The 12,398-nt window shown below is 44.1% G+C and overlaps 2 protein-coding genes across 3 annotated transcripts in view; one reads left to right on the forward strand and one right to left on the reverse strand.

The window, feature by feature from the left end:
* The window catches only part of tada3l (transcriptional adaptor 3 (NGG1 homolog, yeast)-like), a 40,045-nt gene extending 30,638 nt beyond the window's left edge, over positions 1-9,407 (reverse strand). Inside the window, exon 1 of the mRNA XM_070895467.1 lies at positions 9,346-9,407. The gene's annotated coding sequence lies outside the window, so the exon portion shown is untranslated. The remainder of the gene's footprint in view (positions 1-9,345) is intronic.
* Positions 9,408-9,505: 98 nt separating this feature from the next.
* Positions 9,506-12,398, forward strand: part of ttll3 (tubulin tyrosine ligase-like family, member 3) — a 114,041-nt gene continuing 111,148 nt past the window's right edge. For both annotated transcript variants that reach the window (XM_070895459.1, XM_070895460.1), the window contains exon 1: positions 9,506-9,616. The gene's annotated coding sequence lies outside the window, so the exon portion shown is untranslated. The remainder of the gene's footprint in view (positions 9,617-12,398) is intronic.

Consider the following 12,398-nt stretch of genomic DNA (forward strand, 5'->3'; position numbering starts at 1 on the left):
GCTATATAAATACAAGTTGTTATAAATTGTGAACAGCAAAGGACCCAGCATTGATCCCTGGAATACCTTGCTGCCCACTGTTGGCTGGGTACAATTTTGTTTTTTACTGTTGCACTATATTTCCTGTTATTTAGCCAATTCAATTATCCATTTAAAAAAAGAATTTTAAGAACTTTCATTTTGACACGGGGCTCTTTTGAGTCACCTTCACTCCCATTATTATGTGCTTGTATTGCTTCATTTTATAATAGTCTCCAGAGTTGTTCAGTTTAAATGTAAAGTCTGACTATGTTGTTGAACTTTCTTTTAAAATTGGAACAGTAACTTATTTTGATTCTTGTGCTAATTCTGAAATTAATGAGCCGTGAAACATTTCAGTCGCACCTTCCTTTGGTTTCCTTTACAGAGTAACTATTTGTACTCTCTATATGTGCCTCCTGACTCTGCTGCTCCCACCACCCCGAGCAAAATCTGTACTACCGATTTTCTGCGCATGCGTCCTCGTGACACCTGGAATGGGAAGTGGGGCTCTGAACACGTTAATTCTCGAGCCTCCGACCGAGCCACCCGCAGTGCCGCAAACCGCCGGGTCCCGAGCTTCCAACTAGGCCCCGGGGGAAGGAGAGAGAGAGAGTGAGCCGGTGGGAGGGGGGAGGGGGGGGGGGGGGGGGAGGAGGGAGGGAGAAGAGAGAGCAAGCGAACCTTGGGGGGAGATCGGAGAGGAGAGAGACAGACTGGGGAGATCGGAGGGGAGAGAGGGAGCTCACGGAAGATGAATCATGTTCTTCCAAACCCCCTTACACCCACACCCGATTTCTCGGAAAGCTCGGTGCATGTGTTACAAGGAACATGGTTGGAGTGGATGAAATCCAGAACTCATGACACACTCGCTATTCACTTCATACCCAATAAACCTGTTAACAATCCACACACAATGTCCCATCTATGGGGGAGAAAAAGGTCTTGTGCTGGGGTAAGGGACTTCGGCTGGGGGAGGCAGCACTTGCGCTGGGGTAAGGGATTCGGCTGGGGGAGGGATGCACTTGGCTGGGGGATGTCAAAATGGATCATGTTACAACTTGCAAAGTTAAGCTGGGCGGTTCCATTTACACATTCCAGAGAAACTTCAGGGTGTGGCTTATCCTTCAAGGGGACTGTCATGTATCTTACATTATTATATATAACTGTATCCCAACATGCTATACATGACTGTAATAAGATATGACCTGTAACCATCAGCATACCTTACCACCGGGGGTGCACTTGCAAGAGACAGGTATATAAGCATAGGTCTCAGGCAAGTGCAGCATTCCAGAGCTGTGAAATAAAAGGTGCAGGTCCAGAGTGACCTTGACTTCACTACATGCCTCGTGTGAATCTGTACTGAGGGGACAGGACTTTACAGTGGCGACGGGTTACGGGATTACAGAATCCACAGAATGGCGAACAACGGATCAGATGAAAAGTACAATGCGGGAGACAATTGGGAGGACTTTATAGAAAGGCTCCAGCAAAGCTTTGTAACCAAAGACTGGTTAGGCGACGATACGGCAGACAAGAGAAGAGCCCATCTCTTGACCAGTTGTGGCTCGAAAACATACACTTTAATGAAGGATCTGTTGGCACCTAAGAAAACAGCAAGCAAGTCGTTTGAAGAATTGAGCGCACTGGTAAGAGACTACCTGAAGCCAGCGAACAGCCTACACATGGCCAGACACAGGTTCTACAACTACAGACGCTGTGTGGGCCAGAGCATACCCGACTTCGTGGCGGAACTTCGGAGGTTGGCTAGTTTATGTGAGTTCTCCGATGAACTGAGGAGAGAAATGCTGAGAGACTTTTTCATTGAAGGAATAGGCCACGCAGGCATATTCCGAAAGCTCATAGAGAAGAAGAACCTGACCTTAGAGGCAGCAGCACTGGTTGCACAGACATTCTTGGTAGGGGAAGAAGAAATGAGGTTGATTTACAATGCAGGTACAACAACTAACGAAATAATGGAACAAGGAGTTCACAGCATTAGAAAAGCTGCTACCCCCACACACAGACAAAACCGGCAGAACAGGCTTTTGACAGCAAGCAGTGGCAACAGAAGCCATCAAGGGCCACAGGAACGGCCGTTCACACCTTATCAACTCACAATGCGAGCAATCAACTACAAACTGAGAGAAGCTCAAGAGAGATCAGCCAGACGCAGCTCATTCTTTGCAAGCAGTCTGTGCTGGAGGTGTGGGGGTGGGCACTCGTCAAGAGAATGTCGATTTCAGCAGGCTGTTCGCAGGAACTGTGAATATACAGGGCATTTGGCCCGCATGTGCAAAAAAACGGCAGCTCGGCTGGTATACGAATCGGATGGGTCGGAAAGCGGACCAGAAGACGGTGGGGACAGTACCCGGGACACCGATATATAGCGGGTCAACACGATCAATGGCCGCTGCTCCTACGACAGGATGCCTCCTATAATGATGAGGGTCCTACTCAACGGGATATCTGTCAACATGGAGCTGAATACAGGAGCGAGTCAATCTCTCATGGGCACTCAACAATTTGAACAGCTGTGGCTGCATAAAAGAGACAGACCAAAACTCACAAGGGTCGACACCAAACTAAGGACCTATACCAAAGAAATCGTACCAGTCCTCGGCAGCGTCATGCTCTCTGTCACACACAAAGGGACAGTGAAGCGACTTTCCCTGTGGATTGTCCCCGGAGACCCCCCAGCACTGCTGGGGAGAAGCTGGCTGGCAAAACTAAACTGGAAATGGGATGATGTCCATGCCATGTCATTAGAGGAACGGACCTCCTGCTCAACAGTTATAAAGCGATTTGAACATCTCTTTCAGCCAGGTGTGGGCATTTTCAAAGGGACCAAAGTCAAAATCTACATCACACAGGATGCTAGACCGGTCCATCACAAGTCCAGAGGTGTACCCTATGTGATGAGGGAAAAGATTGAACACGAACTAGACAGGCTTCTGCGGAAAGGCATTATATCACCTGTGGAATTTAGCGACTGGGCAAGTCCCATCGTCCCAGTCATGAAGCCTGATGGATCCGTACGAATCTGTGGGGACTACAAATCTACCATAAACAGAGTCTCCCTACAGGACCAGTACCCGCTGCCCAGAGCGGAGGACTTATTTGCCACATTGGCTGGAGGTAAACTTTTCTCAAAATTAGACCTCACATCTGCGTATATGACGCAAGAATTGACCGAGGAATCCAAGCTACTCACCACCATCAACACACATCGAGCCTTTTCATGTACAATCGATGCCCATTCGGCATCAGGTCGGCAGCTGCCATATTCCAGTGCAACATGGAGAGTGTGCTCTAGTCCATCCCGGGGACGGTTGTATTTCAAGATGACATACTTATCACGGGCAGGGACACCGACTCCCATCTCCGTAATTTGGAGGAAGTACTAAAGCGGTTGGATCGGGTAGGCCTACGAGTCAAGAAATCCAAGTGCCTGTTTCTCGCACCCGAGGTTGAATTTTTGGGCAGAAGGATTGCCGCTGATGGAATCCGCCCAACTGAGTTCAAAACAGAAGCAATTTGCCTGGCACCCAGGCCCCGGAATGTCTCAGAACTGCGCGCCTTTCTCGGGCTACTCAATTACTTTGGGAACTTTATGCAGAACTTAAGCACGCTGCTGGAGCCTCTCCATGTGCTACTCAGGAAGGGGTGCGATTGGTTTTGGGGGAACGCCCAGGAACGCGCCTTCAATAAGGCACGCAACCTTCTGTGTTCCAACAGTGTTTTGACTATTTTTGATCCAGGTAAAAAGCTAGTTCTCACATGCGATGCATCAGCGTATGGGGTCGGGTGCGTTTTGCAACATGTCAATAGTGCGGGCAAATTACAACCCATAGCTTATGCCTCCAGGTCACTTTCGCGGGCGGAGCGCGGGTACGGAATGGTAGAGAAGGAGGTGCTCGCGTGCGTGTACGGTGTCAAAAAGATGCACCAATACCTTTTTCGAGGCCAAGTTCGCGTTGGAAACCGATTATAAGTTTTTTATATTTTTCCTATTTAAGAGCAAGGCAATAAACGCCAACGCCTCGGCGCGAATTCAACGGTGGGCACTCATGCTGGCGTCTTACGACTATACCATAAGGCAGACAACTGTGCCGACGCGCTCAGCAAGCTACCCCTGGCGACCACGGAAGGGTCTGACGAACAGGACTGTGAGATAGTCATGGCAATCAATGCCTTTGAGTCCACAGGTTTGCCGATGACGGCTCGCCAAATCAGAGCCTGGACGGCCAGTGATCCCACGTTATCCTTAGTAAAAAGATGTGTCCTAACCGGTGACTGGGCAGAGGCTCGCGATGCCTGCCCCGAGGAATTAAAACTCTTTCACAGGCGCATGCATAAGCTATCACTACAAGCAGACTGCCTGATGTGGGGCAGCTGAGTAGTTATGCCTCTGCGAGGCAGAGAGGCATTTGTCCGGGAGCTCCACCGCGAGCACCCGGGGATTGTTCTCATGAAGGCCAGAGCCAGATCCCACATCTGGTGACCTGGTATTGACGCGGATTTGGAGTTCTGCGTCCGAAGGTGCACCATTTGTGCCCAACTCAGCAATGCCCCAGGGAGGCTCCACTGAGCCCCGAGCCCTGGCCTACCAAACCGTGGTCGCGGGTGCACGTAGACTATGCGGGCCCATTCATGGGCAAAATGTTCCTCGTAGTTGTAGATGCATTTTCAAAGTGGATCGAATGCACCATTTTAAACGCGAGCACAACCTCCACCACTGTGGAGAGCCTCGCAACCATGTTTGCAACGCACGGAATCCCTGACATATTAGTCAGTGACAATGGTCCGTGCTTCACCAGCGCAGAATTCCAAGACTTTATAATTGACCACGGCATAAATCACGTCAAGATGGCACCGTTCAAGCCGGCCTTCAACGGCCAGGCGGAGAGAGCAATGCAAATCATTAAACAAGGCATGCTTAAAATCCAATGTACCACGCTGCAGGGTCGCCTGTCGCGACTGCTGTTGGCATACAGATCTCGTCCGCACTCACTGACTGGGATCCCCCCATGCAACTGTTGATGAAAAGGACTTTAAAAACAAGGCTCTCATTAATCCTCCCAGACATGCACGAAATCGTTGAGGCAAAGCGCCGTAAGCTGACTAAGTACCATGACAGAAATTCGAGGGGGAGATGGAATGAGATAGGGGACAAAGTGTTTGTACTAAACTATGGCAGGGGTCCCAAATGGCTTGTAGGGACAGTAACGGGCAAGGAAGGAAACAGGCTACTGGTAGTACAAATGGACAATGGCAAAAGCTGCGGAGGCATGTAGACCAAGTCAAAAGCAGATTTACCAACAGCACTGCGGAACCAGAGGCAGACTACAATGTGGAACTCGCACCACACCTGGTGGACAGACAGAGGGAACAACCTGAGGAAGGGGCAATCCCAACAGACAGCCCAGGCGAGTCAACAACAATCACACCAATCGAAACCGACAGCCCAGGCGAGATACCAGCAACCACACCCAACAGACACCAAGGCAAACAACTGAACCACAACTCAGACGCTCCACACGAGAGCGTAGACCACCTGAGAGACTGAACTTATAAAGACAATAAGACCTTGGGGGAGGGTGATGTCATGTATCTTACATTATTATATATAACTGTATCCCAACATGCTATACATGACTGTAATAAGATATGACCTGTAACCACCAGCATACCTTACCACCGGGGGTGCATTTGCAAGAGACAGGTATATAAGCACAGGTCTCAGGCAAGTGCACATTCCAGAGCTGTGAAATAAAAGGTGCAGGTCCAGAGTGACCTTGACTTCACTACATGCCTCGTGTGAATCTGTACTGAGGGGACAGGACTTTACAGGGACCAATCAGCAACGGGTCTTGTGATAATGGAGAGCCAATCAGAGAAATGGCTTCCATTCAGTTAGTACAAATAGTTGCATCCTTTAAGCAGTATTTATGTAGCATTTAGTCTTATCTAATGAATATTTAAGTACTCCAATCTTTGACCGATAATAAATAATGGTAGGTAATAGCATTGTCATGGTAGGTAAGATAATGTGGAAGGCCTAAACTGAGAAAGATGAAATGAGGCAAAACTACAAGTGGAACTGAATGGAAGATGAGGAGCAAACAGTTGTAGTAATTACTGGCAGGGAGAATGCAGTATTGTGGCATCTATGGCAAATTACAATATCAAATCTAATGACTATGATTACTTCTGCACAGAAATTCCATATTAAATGAATGTCACATGCTTATTTAATATTAAAATTTGCAATCTATGCTGAGTCAAGTGATCCTAAGCCAGAGCAGCTACATAGCCACTACAATTGGCCTCAATGTTTCTATGTCAGGAAGGATGAAATTAACTAGAGTTTGCACTACTCATCCAGTGACCCCTGTTGTAAGTATGAGCACACGCGTGTGGGAACAGAAGTGGGTTCAGTTCTCATGGCACCAATGGTTGAATTGCCTACTGACACTGGTCCAAGCTCACAGATGCAAAATGGCCACTTGGGTGTGGTACTGGAAAGCTCCTGATACTTAGCAAGAAGGCAGTGCCTTTAGAAGAGGCTGATTTTTCTCTCTCCTTAACTCAAGGGCACTGAGACTAATTGTAGCAACTCTTATCTACCCATCCTGCCTAAAATCAGCTGGGTTGGAAAGTAGAAAATTATAGTCTGAGTCAGTAACACACAGTGTATTTAGTAATAGGCTAGTGGAGGAGTTTGATGCTTTGCAAAATTGGAATAAATTGACAAGAAAAAAGTATATTAAATCATCCAATAACTCTGAACATCATGCTTATACATGTGGGTTAAAGCATCATTCCTAAAATCTGAGCTCATGATCGAAATTGGCACTCCAGTGCACTCGTGAGAGTGCTGCATTGTCCCCAGCTATCTGTGTCAATGGTTCAGGTACATATTAAAGATCTCATTGCATTTTAGTAAAGAGGGTGCAATCCAGTGCCTTGTCAAAATTCCTTGCTCAAGCAATACCACCAAAAACTGATTAATTGCATTGATGTTTCAGGGATCTTGACGTGGAAAATAGCTGCAGCCCAGTTAATTACTAAACAAAACAATTTATTGGATGAGCCATGTTTTAATATGTTTGAGAGAAGTTATAAGGTAGAGCAATCTTTCTTTAATGATGGAATCATACAGCACAGAAGGAGGCTATTCGGCCCATTGTGCCTGTGCCGGCTCTTCGAAAGAGCTATCCAATTTGTCCCACTCCCCTGCTCAGAGTCTTGCAAATTTCCCTTTTTCATGCATTTATCCAATTCCCCTTTCAAAGATACAATTGCATTTGCTTCCACCACCTTTTCAGATAGTGCATTCCAGATCATAATACCTCGCTGCATCAAATACATTCTCCCAATTTCCTCCCTGGATTTATCTTTACATTTGGTTACAATGCTGAGTGACAATATGCTATATTACACCAATCAGTTATCCGTGGACTACATGCAGATGCACACAGACGCAGGAAGGTATCTATGTAATTTGCATTGTTTCCCTGTTTAATAACAGGGTTATGGATCTCAATTTTTTAATTTGTTTGCGGGAATCTAGCCAGTGAATAGCAGCACTGGCCAACCTACTCACCTTGCTTTGTGTCACCATCCTTGTTTGCTGTCACTACTGTATCCTGGCAATAGCGAAACCAATAATATTTCACTGTTTTATTATGTAGGCCAGTTGCATCCACAGTGTATCCCTGTTTGTGGATATTTGCCTTATGTGATGGCCATAATCATAATACAAGGCTATGTATACAGTTCCCATGAAGAGTCCACACCTCAAACATTCACTTGTCCTCTTCACAGATGGTGACTGACCTACTGCATGTGTTTCCAGAATTTTCTATTTTTGTTTCAGATTCCAGCATCTGCACATTTTTTACTTTTTTGTTTGTAAGAATAATATTGCCTTGGCTGGAATTGGAGAAGGAGGGAGCAGATACTGCAATTGTGAGATCTGTTTGCTATGAACTTGCCAGTTATTTATGAATGAATCATCATTCCATTTAAAATGCGAGTTATAATTTAATGTAAGTGAGGTTTATATGCATAAATGGTGGTTGCCAGAGGTGGCAACACGATAAATCTGTGAGGTGTTAAGATAGGGTGACCATACATCCCCGTTTTCTGGGGACAGTCCCCAGATGAGGTACTGTGTCCCTGGGCAACAATGCCCCCGAATAGACTAGAGCCATATTCAATGGAATATATACATATCATACTATTGTATATTATCACAGTTCCAGGTGAATTGACTGAACAGTGTTATTGTATTATTTATAAACAGTGTCTGAATGCTCTTCAATAGTGTGAGTCACATCTGTAATAATTATATACACATTTGTTTTGCATTTGTAATGCATATCTTCTCTCAGAGAATTGTGAACCTGTGGAATTCTCTACCACAGAAAATTGTTGAGGTCAGTTCGTTAGATATATTCAAAAGGGAGTTTAATGTGGCCCTTATGGCTAAATGGATCAAGGGGTATGGAAAGAAAGCAGGAATGGGGTACTGAAGTTGCATGATCAGCCATGATCATATTGAATGGTGGTGCGGGCTCGAAGGGCCGAATGGCCTACTCCTGCACCTATTTTCTATCTTTCTATGTGCAACTTATCGTCAGCCAATGGCTCAGTTGGTAGCACCCTCGCCTCTGAGTCAGAGGTTGTGGGTTCAAGGCCTACTCTAAAGATTTGAGCACAAGAATCTAGACTGACACTCCTACGCAGTACTGAGGGAGTGCTGCACTGTTGACTTTTGGCTGAAGCCCTTTCTGCCCTCTCAGGTGGACGTAAAAGATCCTGTGGCACTATTTTGAAGAAGAGCGTGAAAGTTATCCCCGGTGTCCTGGCCAATATTTATCCCTCGATCAATGTAACAAAAAAAAACATTACCTGGTCATTATCACATTGCTGTTTGTGAGAGCTGCCGCATTTCCCAGATTACAACAGTGACTACACTTCAAAAAGTTCTTTATTGGCTATAACGCGCTTTGAGACGTCCGGTGGTCATAAAAGGTGCGATATAAATGCAAGTATTTTAACTGTTTAAAAATATAGGCTGCTAAAAAAAATTGCTGCGCTGAGCAACCTACAATTTCCGTCCAAGCTACTTTGCTGTGCTCCCACCCTTCTTTCGGTTGAGAAAATGTGGTTAGTCACCCTATGTTAAGAGCTTGCATTGTTGGTTGTGTACAATTAGATTCTTAAAAACTTATTGTGCAAAAAAAACATTATTTGCATTCTATAGGTCATCAAATAAAAATGTGAAAAAGAAAGGTTAAAGGTAAACATACGTACGCAGTTGACGTAAACAATGAATTGGAGAATGAGTGACAATGATCCCCAGGTATTTCTCACAGGCTGAGGCCCGAACAAAGATGGCGGCTGACGTCGTGCAACGGTTCCCCTGGCAACCGTAAACAGACGGCTTCTGCGTCTGCGTAGTGCAGGGGGGAAACTGCAGCACCGCGAGAGAAGCCCGAGCAACTGCACTGAATCACAAGCAGAAGGTTTCTGACTGAGAGAAGGGACCAGTCAGCGCGACATTGACAGCACATATCGTCAGGAAGTGAGTACCATCGAGGAGAAGGGAAGGGAAGGGGAGAAACACACACATCATAGGCGGCCCCTCATATTTGAGAGACAATAATAGTCTGCTGTGTGGGAGAGCTTGCATAAATAAACCACCCACTAAGTGTGTTTGAGAGAGAGAAACATCAGTTGCACTCAGTTAATGCTTATCAAAAAGGGTCAGTAACAATTACAAGTGCGTTTAGGCATTTCACATAGTTATATGATGGTGGCATTAGTGGGCAATGCTGCAAATTCCCAGTTACATTACCTTAACTTAAGTGTAGTGATGATTTAAGAACCCTGGTGTTAGCTAACATTATTCACATTTACCACTTTAACGACTGAAAATAAGGCTTTCCCACATTACAACAGTGACTACACTCCGAAAGTACTTCATTGGCTGTAAAGCGCTTTGAGACGTCCGGTGTTTTTTTTAACTTGACCAATGTTCCTAATACTAATCTGCCTTTCTGATGAGACTTTAAACTGAGGCCCCATCTGCCCTCTTAGGTGGACGTAAAAGATCCCATGGCACTATTTCGAAGAAGAGCAGGGGAGTTATCAGTGGTGTCCTGGCCAATATTTATCACTCAATCAACATAACAAAAACAGATTATCTGGTCATTATCACATTGTTGTTAGTGGGACTTTGCCAGGTGCATTTCCTATATTACAACGGTGACTACACATTAAAAAGTACTTCATTGGCTGTAATGTGGTTTTGGGCGTTTGGTGGTCGTGAAAAGCACTATATAAATGCAAGTATTTTTACTAATTAATGTGATATTGTATGTTGGTGGAAGTAAACAGCAGAAAGTCAAAGGGTAAAGATAAGCATATTTTCAGAGGCTATACAGTTTATTCTGGTCAGACAATCCCTCAAATGTAAAAATGCCCTTTTATACAAAAATCTTTTCTTCCAATGCCAAAAATACAAAAAATGGCTTGGGCCATAATTTGCACATAATAAATGCTTCCAAAATTCAATCTATTGCATAAGAGAAAGAAAGAAAATGCTGGTACCAGTAAAAGTGACTTGAAGCTGTCGGATTATTGTAAAAACCCAATTGGTTTACTAATGTCCTCACAAATGGAACTCTGCTGTCCTTTCCTGGTCTGGCCTATCCAGTCCCCCACCAACGTGGTAGGCCTTTTGAAGTGTCCTAGCAAGCCGCTCAGTTTCAATAAATGCCAATCCCACACTCCCTAAGTTGGAACAAAATGCACGTGTGATGTTTATTTTCTTTAATTTGGGGAAATTAAATTTCATCTCCGCACAATTAAAATTGTAAATTTAATTAAATGGGTTATTTATCCTAATAAGAAACTCCAACATGAACCATGGCTTTGAAAGAAAAGCATCATTTATTATATACCAGACAAATACAGGTTGAGAGTTAAACAATATCTACAGGTCACACACAATTTAGAAATACTTTAATAACAAAAAAAGAACAGGCAACCTTCTGACTCCAAAATGCATACACTTGTTAAGACAACAATAACGTATATTTATATAGCACCTTTAACATAGTAAAAAGCTCCAAGGCACTTCACAGGAGTGTTATAAAACAACATTTGACATTGAGCCACATAAGGAGGTATTAGATCAGATGAAGTAGGTTTTTAAGGAGCTTCTTAAAGGAGGAAAGAGAAGTAGAGAGGTTTAGGGTGGGAATTCCAGAGCATAGGGCCTTGTTAACTGAAGGCATGGCCACCAATGGTTGAGCGATTAAAATCAGGAATGCTCAAGAGGCCAGAATTAAGGATTGGAGGAGATTACGGAGACAGGGAGGGGCGAGGCCATGGAGGTATTTTTGAAAACAAGAATGAGAATTTTAAAATCAAGATATTGCTCAACTGGGAACCAATGTAGGTCAGCGAGTACAAGGGTAATTGTTAGGACACGGTCAGCAGAGTTTTGGATGACCTCAAGTTAGAGAAAATGGCCTACATTATACTAACTCCTTAAAAGAAAATTTTGTATACTTGAGATTGGCTCAAACTTTGAAGTTTATCGAGGCTTTGTAGACGTCTCAATGCCCATGGGTAGTTTCCTGGCACATGTTTTCAGGATCAGGATCATGTTTTCTGTCCAGTAGTTGAGGGGTCAAGAGCGAGGGACAATAGATACAGGAGTATATGATCTAAAGATAGGTAAATTGGTATATGCATTGCTTTAAAGGGAACATTAAGCTATGATTTGCATATAATATTAGGTGAACGTGTTACAATTTCTGCAGTGTTATGTCACATGTGAGCCTCTTTTATCCTGTGGGTGTATTTAATATATTGACAGTGAGGATGGCTTGGAATTTACCAGTTGCAACAGGAAAATGATTTCCTCCACATTGCAATTGTACATGCATCCATTTCTAGGATGTGAATTCAGAGTAATTTGCCCATACTACAACACAATATGGTAAAGAAAATGATCGTATTCATGCATGATACTATGCATGCTAATATTGTAATTGTATCAGAATTTAAAAAGATGACTTGAGCTGTATTGGTTAGGATCTGGCCCAAGTATGACTTCAGCACTTGTGGACTGTGCAATGTAATTAATTGAAATACAGTCTAACACTGGTAATTCAAAGTTGTTTTTTCACTAGGAATAACATTATCCAATAATTTAAATTAAGAGGCATAAATAATACTTCAAACTGGCAATTTAGTTACAAATGTTTAAATTATCAGGCAATTTGAATTAAGTAACTTTAAATTAAAAGTAGATTCTATGTAGTATGATTTGCGTTCATTGAATTTTCTCCCAA

The sequence above is a fragment of the Pristiophorus japonicus genome, chromosome 12, assembly GCF_044704955.1.
Source record: "Pristiophorus japonicus isolate sPriJap1 chromosome 12, sPriJap1.hap1, whole genome shotgun sequence".
Lineage (NCBI taxonomy): Eukaryota > Metazoa > Chordata > Chondrichthyes > Pristiophoridae > Pristiophorus > Pristiophorus japonicus.